Source organism: Cydia amplana, chromosome 6 (genome assembly GCF_948474715.1).
Source record: "Cydia amplana chromosome 6, ilCydAmpl1.1, whole genome shotgun sequence".
NCBI lineage: Eukaryota > Metazoa > Arthropoda > Insecta > Lepidoptera > Tortricidae > Cydia > Cydia amplana.
In genome coordinates this window covers 19,685,200-19,697,388 of record NC_086074.1, presented here as the reverse complement: position 1 = coordinate 19,697,388, position 12,189 = coordinate 19,685,200, and the positions used below count along the sequence as shown (strand labels likewise).

General features: G+C 33.7%; 1 protein-coding gene across 1 annotated transcript in view; it reads right to left on the bottom strand.

The window, feature by feature from the left end:
- LOC134649049 (uncharacterized) overlaps nt 1-10,929 on the bottom strand; it is a 104,400-nt gene extending 93,471 nt beyond the window's left edge. The window contains exon 1 of the mRNA XM_063503760.1: nt 10,779-10,929. The gene's annotated coding sequence lies outside the window, so the exon portion shown is untranslated. The remainder of the gene's footprint in view (nt 1-10,778) is intronic.
- Between the last annotated feature and the right edge of the window lie 1,260 nt (nt 10,930-12,189).

Genomic DNA, 12,189 nt, shown 5'->3' with positions numbered 1-12,189 from the left:
TTTAAGGACTGCCGAATACTATTCTTACTTTTTGGAAACAAGATGCAACAATTTTTTGGACTATTGCATAACTGTCTAAGTATATATGTATGCAAGTACTGCGTATCAGATCGTGCGCTTGCGCACGCTATGCGCTTGCGTCGAACTTTTTGCTGCGCGTCATAAGCCCCTCCATCACGCAAGTCTCAAACGGCTCATCATCATATTATTCTGACAGTTACATATGGCCTTTTTCCTCTATGGTGCATAATATAAGGCACGGCGTGTTCCGTGTACGCTAGACTTTTTTGGCTGACACCGTGTGATCGCTCTAAAGTTGTTCTTAGATTAGTGCAAAGTGTGATTAATCTATATATATAAATGCAAGTGTCCTGACTGACTGACTGACTGACTGACTGACTGATTCATCAACGCAGAGCCGAAACTACAAAAGCTAGAAAGTTGAAATTTGCACACTAGGTTGCATTTATAAAGTGTACAAGAGATAAGAAGCGATTTTGAAAAATTCAACCCCTAAGGGGGTTAAAAAGGGGATGAAAGGTTGTATGGGGTACAAGTTTTATTTTAAGCTAGGAATTTAAAACTTTGTAAAAATGTATTATATTAAAAAACAAGAAAACTAATTTCAGCGTTTTTGAAAATTCATCCCCTAAGGTGGTGAAAAAGGGGTTGAAAGTTTGTATGGAGATCAAATATTTTTGTGAGTGTGGGACTTGAAACTTTGTATGTGGGGATATTATTATAAGTCAAGAAAAGTAATTTCAGCGTTTTTGAAAATTCATCCCCTAACAGGGTTAAAAAGGGGTTGAAAGATTGAATCTATTACAAATGCTTTGAAACTTCTTAGAAAGGCATAATAGCCGATTACAAAATAAAGTAATTGCGACGTTTTTGGAAATTCAACCCCTAAGGGGGTTAAAAAGGGGATGAAAGTTCGTCTTGGGGTGCAAATTTAATTTTAAGCTAGGAACTTGAAACTTTGCATATAGATATTAAATTTAAATACAAGAAAACTAATTTCAGCGTTTTTGAAAATTCATCCCCTAAGATGGTGAAAAAAGGGTTGAAAGTTTGTATGGATATCAAACATTTTTTCTAGCGCGGGACTTGAATCTTTGTATTTGGGGATATTATTAAAAGACAAGAAAAGTAATTTCAGCCTTTTGTAAAATTCATCCCCTAACAGGGTTAAAAAGAGGTTGAAAGTTTGTATGTGGTTCAAATTTTATTTTAAGCTAGGTACTTGAAAGTTCGTAAAAAGATATATTATTAAAATACAAGAAAACTAATTTCAGCGTTTTTGAAAATTCATCCCCTAAGGTGGTGAAAAAAGGGTTGAAAGTTTGTATGGATATCAAACATTTTTTCGAGCGCGGGACTGGAATCTTTGTATTTGGGGATATTATTAAAAGACAGGAAAAGTAATTTCAGCGTTTTGTAAAATTCATCCCCTAACAGGGTTAAAAAGAGGTTGAAAGTTTGTATGTGGTTGAAATTTTATTTTAAGCTAGGTACTTGAAAGTTCGTAAAAAGATATATTATTAAAATGCAAGAAAACTAATTTCAGCGTTTTTGAAAGTTCATCCCCTAAGGTGGTGAAAAAAGGGTTGAAAGTTTGTATGGATATCAAACGTTTTTTCGAGCGCGGGACTGGAATCTTTGTATTTGGGGATATTATGAAAAGACAGGAAAGTAATTTCAGCGTTTTGTAAAATTCATCCCCTAACAGGGTTAAAAAGAGGTTGAAAGTTTGTATGTGGTTCAAATTTTATTTTAAGCTAGGTACTTGACAGTTCGTAAAAAGATATATTATTAAAATACAAGAAAAGAAATTTCTGCGTTTTTGAAAATTCATTCCGTAAAGTGGTAAAAAAGGGGTTGAAAGTTTGTATGGATATCAAACATTTTTTCGAACGCGGGACTTGAATCTTTGTATTTGGGGATATTATTAAAAGACAGGAAAAGTAATTTCAGCGTTTTGTAAAATTCATCCCCTAACAGGGTTAAAAAGGGGTTAAAAGTTTGAATCCATAACAAATGCTTTGAAACTTCTTAGAAAGGCATAATAGCCGATTACAAAATAAAGTAATTGCAACGTTTTTGGAAGTTCAAACCCCTAAGGGATTTAAAAAGGGGATGAAAGTTCGTCTTGGGGTGCAAATTTTATTTTAAGGTAGGAACTTGAAAATTTGCAAATAGATATTAAATTTAAACACAAGAAAACTAATTTCAGTGTTTTTGAAAATTCATCCCCTAAGGTGACGAAAAAGGGGTTGAAAGTTTGTATGGATATCAAAAATTTTTTCGAGCGCGGGACTTGAATCTTTGTATTTGGGGATATTATTAGAAGATAATACAAGTAATTTCAGCGTTTTGTAAAATTCATCCCCTAACAGGTTTAAAAAGGGGTTGAAAGTTTGTACAGGGTACAAATTTTATTTTAAGCTAGGAACTTGAAACTTCGTAAAAAGGTATTATAATAAAAGAGAAGAAAACTAATTTCAGCGTTTTGGAAAATTCATCCCTCAAGGTGGTGAAAAAGGGGTTGAAAGTTTGTATGCACATCAAATATTTTTTTGAGTGCGGGACTTGAATCTTTGTACAAGGGCATAATATAAGAATACAAGAAAAGTAATTTCAGCGTTTTTAAAAATTCATCCCTTGAAAGGGTTAAATAGGGGTTGAAAGTTTGTATGGAGATCAAACATTTTTTTTGAGTGCGGGACTTGAATCTTTGTATAAAGGCATATTATTAGAATACAAGAAAAGTGATTTCAGCGTTTTTGAAAATTCATCCCCCAAGGTGGTGAAAAAGGGGTTGAAAGTTTGTATGCACATCAAATATTTTATTGAGTGCGGGATTTGAATCTTCGTATAAGGGCATATTATAAGAATACAAGTGATTTTAGAGTTTTTAAAAATTCATCCCTTAAAAGGTTTAAATAGGGGTTGAAAGTTTGTATGGAGATCAAACATTTTTGTGTGCGGGACTTGAATCTTTGTATAAAGACATATTATTAGAATACAAGAAAAGTAATTTCGGCATTTTTGAAAATTCTTCCCTCAAGTTGGTAAAAAAGGGGTTGAAAATTTGTATGGAGGTCAAACATTTTTTTGAGTGCGGGGCTTTAATCGTTGTATAAAAAAGGCATATTATTATAATACATAATAAGTAATTTCAGCTTTTTTAAAAATTCATCCCCTAAAAGGTTTAAGAAGGGGTTGAAAGTTGGTAGAGAGTTCAAATGTTATTTAAAGCTAGGAACTTCAAACTTCGTAAATAGGTAGTTAGGTAGTAGGTTTTACTAAATAGTGGACTTGAAAATATGCTGGGGGTTGAGAGGGATTATATAGAGAACAATTTTATTCAGTTAGGGGCTTGAAACTTCGTAGCCAGGTTGTGTATAATAATTAACAAATGATTAACTGCAGTCCCTACTGCTATCGTTTTCTGCATAATGTTCTAAGCTAATATAGAATATATAACCACCAATATACAAATCCACGCGTACGAAGTCGCGGGCAACAGCTAGTAGTGTATATTAGCTTAGACACTGACAAAGTATTTCCTACACCCCTAGATTACTACCGTGTCGTTCCATGTAGTGTATTACCTATGTAATCGTACGTTACCTACGTTATTTTCATATACGTTAATAGACTCCGCTGACAAAGTTGGTTCAATTAGCCTCATGCATGACTTCTTTTTATTTATTTATAAATGCATTTGTAAAATGACATAACGGTAACAAACATCCAAATAAAAAATATTTTGTTCAAATAATAAACTTCATGCACGAGGCCTATTCCCGGTAAGTCCATTTATTTGTTTGATGAGCGCGGATAATTCCTGAATTAAGTATGGATGTTTTGTATGTATGTAGGTATTTAAGTAGGTACATATTTATACTGTGAGACTGGATTGAATTGGCTATAAGTTATATTCAATTTTACACAAGATAATTAATGTTGGTAACAATTACATAGTGATTGTCAATCTAAATATTTAATTATGCGAGAAAATTACGAGTATGGAGCTTTTACGGTACCAATCTAATTTATTAGTTGCTACTTAATATAAGACTCACGAGTGCTACTTAAAAACCTTTAGGTACTTCGCATGAATACAACTTGCAAGACTCATAAAGTGCTAGTTTAAACAAAAGGCATATGCAATCGAGAGCTATATTTATGCAAATCTCACCTGCAAGAGGCCAGTCGGCCTGATATTTACGGCTTATGAGCTATCTTATCAGCGGCGATTAATTCCTCGCTACGCCAACTCCGATCTACGGTCTGCAATGAGACTTCCAATACAAAAAGAAGAGTTTTAACTAATGAATATATTCCATTTGTTAAAATAATTGTTTACGTGACAGTCAACATTAACAACATCCAGTAGAACAACGCGCCAAAAGTGTCGATCGCCCTCTAATAGTTATAAAATAAGAGTTTTTTTTATAGTTAAAGTTCATAAAAACTACCACTCTCCTTCAACTGATGCCAACTTTACTAAACCTACTCACTGATTAGTGATATTAAATTGGAATTACATTTAAATTTGATTAGAATAAAGCCCTTGGCCTCAGTCAAATTAAAGATGCGATACGCTTTAATGATAATAGCATGGGATCATTGGCATCGGAATGACTGCGGAGCGCTCAGAGTATAATAGTTAGTATAGTTTATTTTATACCAGCGATTTTTTTTATGGCGCCCTATAATAGTAACTTTAGGTATTTTACATAAAAAGACGTTACTCGCAAGATGGAAGCAAGGCAAATAATGTTATAGTTATAAAAATATAAAAAAAAACCTTTCGTTCATGGTTCACGTTTCTGACAACTTGGTTGAGGGTCGAGACGATACTTATTTATTTTATTAAAAATATCCAAATAATTTAGCAACTAAACAACTTCTAAGAAGTCACACACACACACACACACACACACACAATTACACATTGCTTAATGTATCTACCTAATACATTCATTACCTATTAGATTAGTCTTTAGTGTCTTTACATTATTAATTGTTAATAAGGTTTTTTCTTTTGAATAAATATTATTCTTATTCTTCTAAAAAAAGTACTTAAACCTTAATGTCATCTAACAATATATAAGTAGTCACATAAATAAAATACTGCAATTTATTGTTAATTATATATTTATGTAGGTACGTCTTGGTGATTTAAACCAAGAATGTAAATCAACCTTCTTTTCAAAGATATCAATCAAATCGTAGCGTGATCTAAATCTTGACAAAATAAAGTAACGGACAGTTAATTAAACAAACGACACGCAATGCGCACGCGCTTTCGCGCTCATTTAAATGTTTTATCGCCCATCAATCATGGAGACGAGATCACTATACATAGGTACATTATTTTACACAGGTATTGTTTTTTTGAAAAACTAGAATCGACTTTATTGGGTTTATTTCTACTCAGAACCACGAGGACTATATATTATACTATAAAATAAAAAAACTGAGTACCTCAAAAGGAAAAAAAAAACGGAACCCTTATAGGATCACTCGTACGTCTGTCGGTCTGTCTGTCCGACCATTATCTCCGAAACTACTGGGACTAAATTTTTGAAAAAAATACACAAAATGGTTCTTTGCCTATAGATGACAGAAAAATCTATTAGAAATGTGCATTCAAGCGTGAGTCGGACTTAATGTACGGAACCCTTGAAACGCGAGTGCGATTCGCACTTGGCCGGTTAAAAAAAATCTGAGTTGAAATAACAAAAACATTGTTATACTTTGAAAATCTTCCTCGTGAATCTGAGTTGAAATAACATAAAAATTGTTATATTTGGAAAGGGTTATTTATTGATTCGTGTGGCATTATGAGTTGTTCTACAATTTTATTAAATTAGGGTAGACAGGTACGTTACGGTGCGTCACTGCGATTCCGTGCAGTCACGGTTTTAAAGCAGCAGTGTGGTCGCAACTCGGAAAGTAAGTCTAAGTATCTATTTCCAATTTTAAGCACGACTCCTTTTCTTACTTTAAAATGCTTTCTTTATTTTTTTTAATTCATAGCAAATGAACCACTTGATGGGAAACGGTCGTTTATGGTATATGGAGTTATGTATTCAGAGTCAGAAGTTATTTAAATAATTACACCTATTTACAATCAAGTCAAGTTACAGAGGCTCGTTTTTTCATAGATAAGTACCTAACTTAAATAGGTATCAACGCTGGTACCAATTTAAATATTTACGAGTTTCTAATAATATTGACATATCTACATATAAACAAGGCTTAAATAACTAGTTACATTTACGTAAATGCCTACTTATGTGTTTAAGTTACTATTCTCAACTGATTCTCGTGAAATTTTGTGAGTAGGTTCAGTAGTTAAATATAATTTTTCTATCGTTTCGTTTTTTTGAAAAATGTTGAAAATGGTGGAAAATTTATTATTTTTAAATGGTTTAAGCTTAACGCGAGGTCCAGAACTCACAAAACCACTAGTATAATTATAATTCGAGAATCGTTCATTAAGCTCCTCAGCCCGCGGGTCGCTTGTACAGTCAGCAGCAGAAGTTGCTAAGCGTGCGAGGTGTTCAAAATTAACTTGGCACGCTCTTATTCTCTTAACAATAAAGTCGCGACAAGATCATTTTGAACACTTCCCCCGCTTAGTAACTTCTGCTGCTGAGTGTGCCAGAGAGAAAGTAGCAACTTGATGAATTATATAAAGTGACCGCAGGGTCTGAACCCGCGACCCGTGCGATAGGCCGCGCCGTGAGCGCATGGTTACTTGACCCTACAGACTACGTCGTGGAGACTCCGTTGTACGAATATACATCGCAAAATTCAAAACTTGGTACTAAAATGACAGTGGCCTATTTATTACCCAATTATCCTGCTTTAAATTATACACATTTTGTACTAAAAAGACAAGTATGTAGGTAGATTTTTAATTTTAAGTTTAACAAGCAGAAACGTCTGCGATCGATGCTATTAAGCTTAGAATAAATGTAGATGTGTTAGGGCATTGGCACTATAGTTTTAGTATCGTATCAACACAACAACATAACAACAACAACTGACAACTGGTCTGGCCTAGTGGGTAGTGACAGTGACCCTGCCTGTTAAGCCGCGGTCCTGGGTCCGAATCCTGGTAAGGGCATTTGTTTGTGTGATTAACACAGATATTTGTTCCTGAGTCTTGGGTGTTTTCTATGTATTTATGTATTTGTATATTATATATATCGTTGTCGGAGTACCCACAACACAAGCCTTCTTGAGCTTACTGTGGGACTTAGTCAATCTGTGTAAGCAAGTCCTATATAATATTTATTTATTTTTTTTATATGTGTGATCAGCACAGATATTTGTTCCTGAGTCATGGATGTTTTCTATGTATTTAAGTATTTGTATATAACATATATCATTGTCTGTGTATCGACAACACAGGCCTTCTTCTTGAGCTTATTGTGAGACCTAGACAATTTGTGCAAGAATGTCCCTATAATTTATTTATAACTGTACATTAAAAAGATTGCCTAATTTATAAGTATTTATATATTTTGTAGTCGGATTTTTTTACAAATATATGTAACTTTCAATTTGGATATTGAAACTTATGATCCCTATACTAAAATATGAGAAGTTTCCGAAATGTTCATTTGTGGACTTTTAGCAATTTTAGAAACATTCCGACAGCACATCAGTAGGTTTACTTACTGTACTGCCCTCCTAAGCCAAGTAGCGCTATCTCAAAAACAAATGATTTTGAAAATGGAATTCTCAGCTATAGAAACTAAAGTATAAGTTAGCAATGAATTTTCTTTTGAGATAGCGCTTTTCGGCTTAGCAGGGCAGTGTAAGTGGTCTGCGTTTGAACCGTAGTGGAACTATCAAGCTACAAGTGGTCTGGCTGGTTAGCTCGCCAAGATGCTTTCATGGACATTAGGGCTTCTCCGTTTCCAGTTAAATAAAAACGGGTCTTAACATAAATGTATATAAACAGCGACATATTTTAATAATAATAACCGTTAACAGCTCATCGCGATAATTAATTAACTCTGGTATTAACCGATTAAGATTAATTTAATTGTAGGTTTTTACTTTTTAGGTAGTTTTAGTTTAGTTTGTCTATTTCTTAGTTTAATCTATTTCTGTTAGTTTTTATTTGTTTTAAAATCTAATTTTAACTTATTTTTAAGGTAACATAAAAAAAATAGTTTCTTTTGCCAAAAAGTTTACAAGTTTTTTTAACCTACGACTGCCACACTAGCCTACGCCTGTCTTGTTGAGTCAGATCGAAAACTATACTAAATTGAGTTACATCCTACGCTGAAGTTTTAGTTTTCTAATAAGTACTTATCTAGTACTAATTAATGTATCTATAACGGCTATTGATGTAAGCTTAATATAACTATACTCGTATTTTATTTATACTTAAATACGTAATCTTATTATATTCATTTATTGTTGTAGGTTGTAGAGCTCAAGTCGCGCGGAACCAGTTTTTAGGGTTCCGTACCCAAAGGGTAAAAACGGGACCCTATTACTAAGACTCCGCTGTCCGTCCGTCCGTCCGTCCGTCTGTCACCAGGCTGTATCTCACGAACCGTGATAGCTAGACAGTTGAAAGTTTCACAGATGATATATTTCTGTTGCCGCTATAACAACAAATACAAAAAACAGAATAAAATAAAGATTTAAGTGGGGCTCCCATACAACAAACGTGATTTTTGACCGAAATTAAGCAACGTCGGGCGGGGTCAGTACTTGGATGGGTGACCGTTTTTTTGCTTGTTTTTTTTCCTTGTTTTGCTCTATTTTTTGTTGATGGTGCGGAACCCTCCGTGCGCGAGTCCGACTCGCACTTGGCCGGTTTTTTTTAAATAACAAACAACTAGTTCCGATTTAGATCACGACTGAGTGCTTTAGTACAAGAGTCAGGTAATGCTCTTAAATTATAGGATTACAGCTACGTAAATACGTAACTAGGTTTAAAAATATAATAAAACCAAGAACCAGTGAACTATAATTTGGAAACCCAAAGTATGGGTATAGTATACCTAACTGTATTTTGTTGTATTCCGGCATAGAGTCGTGACAAAAATGGGTATTTTATTCATAAAGGTAAATATTTCTTTATAAATATAATTAAGTACTTAAAGTAGTTCCTGTTGGTAGTCCCGAAAATTATGAAGATGATGTCAATATAATTAATGATTCCCGGATTAACCCGATACTCGGAAATGATTCAGAATTACTCGAATACATCTTAATCTTATGTATTTAAAGCTATAGCAGATAACAGCAAAGTTATATAAGTATAATGGGCGCAATTTATTGATATAAAGATGAAGGCTTTCTCTACCACTAATAAAAAAGATTTATAACATGTATTTATTTACATAGTTATCATATTGTTTTGATATTACTGATTAGCATCAACTCATCTATAATTTAGTTCCCCAGCTAAGAGCACTAATAACTTAGCATCCATTAAAGTTATCCAAGCCCTTGACTTGGGCCCTAGAACTTTACCTGTAAAGCAGTCTAGTCTAAACTTACTTGCAACACGGTTCAGACAGCCTAAAACAGAGATGGTGAACCCATGGCAATCGTGTCAAATAATTTTGTACCTGAGATCAATTTATTTCTGTCGTGCCTAAAACACCAAGTAGGTAGATATGTTTATCAGTGTTTGTGTAAAATAGAGAAAGTAAAAAATAAAACTCGACAACCGTGTGTTATCGTACTTATCGTATAAATCCAATACTTTTCATGTTTTAGGGATAATACCTACTTGCATGTAGGTACGTGTCTCCATACATTCTCAATCTTTTTACACAAATACGGCTAAACAAAAAAAAAATACCATTTCCTAAATGAAAGATTCCTTTGTTTCCTGTGAAAATTCCGTTAACTTTTCCAGCTTTTAAAAAACTTTCCCCAACTTGCCCAGTACTTGTAAAAAGGTTGGCTACCCCTGATCTAGACTAAAGTTCTCCTAACATGGTAGACCAACAGTCTACAACCACCTTCTCGTGTCGTACAGTGTAACAACACTACACTAACCCTTTAACGGTTTGTCTTTATAAACAGAATATTTAAATTGGAACTTTAATTCTTTCGGTATAGATAGATGCGTTTTTGCTTTACATTACAGGTGCCACTGGGTATACAGTGTGTATTTTTTGTAAGCATGATTTTTAACACGCAGACTGGAACGTAACAGTGATATTGATATTACTTTAACGAAATGCAACAGTAGAAAGAGGAAGAAGAAAAAAATTCCGTAACATGAGAAGAAAAGTTGTGTGTCACCCGAAACCAAAGTTCATCATCAATTCATCGATCAAGGCACATCATGCCTTTTGGACCTCTTGCTACACTCATGATTCTAAGATTTTTACGCTTGCTTTAAAATCTTTGTTCTTTATTTATACAAATACATAAATAACTATTTTGCGACTGTATGTATGTCTCTATGACGATACCCACTATTACCTTTACTCTGGATAGTTGCCAAAATACCTAAAAGTACTCAAGTAATAGGTACTGTTAGCAGAAACAAACGAGAAAATTTGCGATAAGTACAACCAGCAATTTTTTTAATTCCTTTTGTTGTTAGTGTTCTCGGGAGCTGAATGTACGTGGTAATTGCTTTATAAGAGTTATTAAGTACCTAAACAATAAAATTTAAAAACGTTTAAATGCCATATGTTAAAAATTTATAAGTACCCGCTATTATCCCAGCTTAAATTTTGTATCATATAAAATAAAATGTAGGTACTTACAAAAACTAAATAAAAAATATCCTCCTCAGTATCCTAAATATACACAAACATAAATCCACATTGTCACAATCACAACACAAATCCCACTAAAATAAAACTGTTAAGTCCAATTGGAAACCATACACGAGTTACGGAAAGTTTAAAACCATAAAAACGCAACGAGACGTACGTTCGTGCGCGGGTACGCGAGAGGACTGAAGTTTCGAGTCGGACTCGACCGTTGGGCCCATTGGTAGAGACGCGCTCTACCGTATTGGGCTTAAGGACGTAAGTCCGGGCGTACTGGTATAATTAATTGGTAATATAAGTAATTGGTAATATAATATAGGTCTACTACCATAACATTTCATATGTGTGTGGTGCTGTGGTGCAGGTGAGCAGAAAAAATGGTTCACGAAAAAATGCAAAAGATTACTAAATATTTGGTCAGGATCCTTATTATAACTGAAGCGGTTGGTAAGCAGTTATTATGGCCAGCTAAGGACTGGTTGAAGGCTTGGCTGCATGAATAATAGAATAGAATAGAAAGAGAGCGTTTATTCGTGACAAAAAAAAACAACAAGTAACACAACAACATAATAGTAACGAAATGGTCCCGACTCAGCATGATGCTAGCCTGGCTAGGCTAGCGCTGGTCTTCCGTCGGGGCCATGATCTTTGAATCATGAAGCTGATTTGTCTTATGTTATTTAAATAAAAACTCAAAATGTAACGTATATAAAGTAGTACTTTTTACTAGAAAATTAACGCGCAACTTCTTTAACAAAAGTCGGAGATAAGTGATAATAAATACGACTGTTAAACACTTGGGCTTCCATACGGGCCCTCGAGCGTTAAGTCTTAAAATTAAATTTTATTAACTGACTAATTATAGTTGAAGAAAACAGTTAGAATCCAGTATAAACTCGTTCTTACTTAATAGGCGGGTCAGCACAGTTCATAATGTATGAGAGCTCTACATGAATTCTCACACTAGAGATTTTTTGAGATGTGATAACCTATGTTGCAAATACTATATTTAAAAAAAAATCTCCACAAAATATGTCACATGGTTTTAATAAATCCAAACTATTATTAAAATAGAAAAAATATATCAAAACATGAATCCGACACTCGAGATTTTTTAATATGCAGTTCTCAAACATATACTCATTATGTATTTATATTTTCTCCCAGCTTGACACCAAAACCAGCTCCCAATAATTTTCTTTATTAAAAATATTTTTTTATATAAAAATAACAACTATGTGTACATAACAATTACATGTTAATTAAGCTCTGTATATTTACTATATCCTACAAAAAAATCTCTCACGTAAATTAATCCATTTAATTACTATTAACCATTTTTGTTTTGAAAATGTTTTCGTTGCTTCGAGAAAATGGACAGTGGGTTTGTTTTTCACTTTCT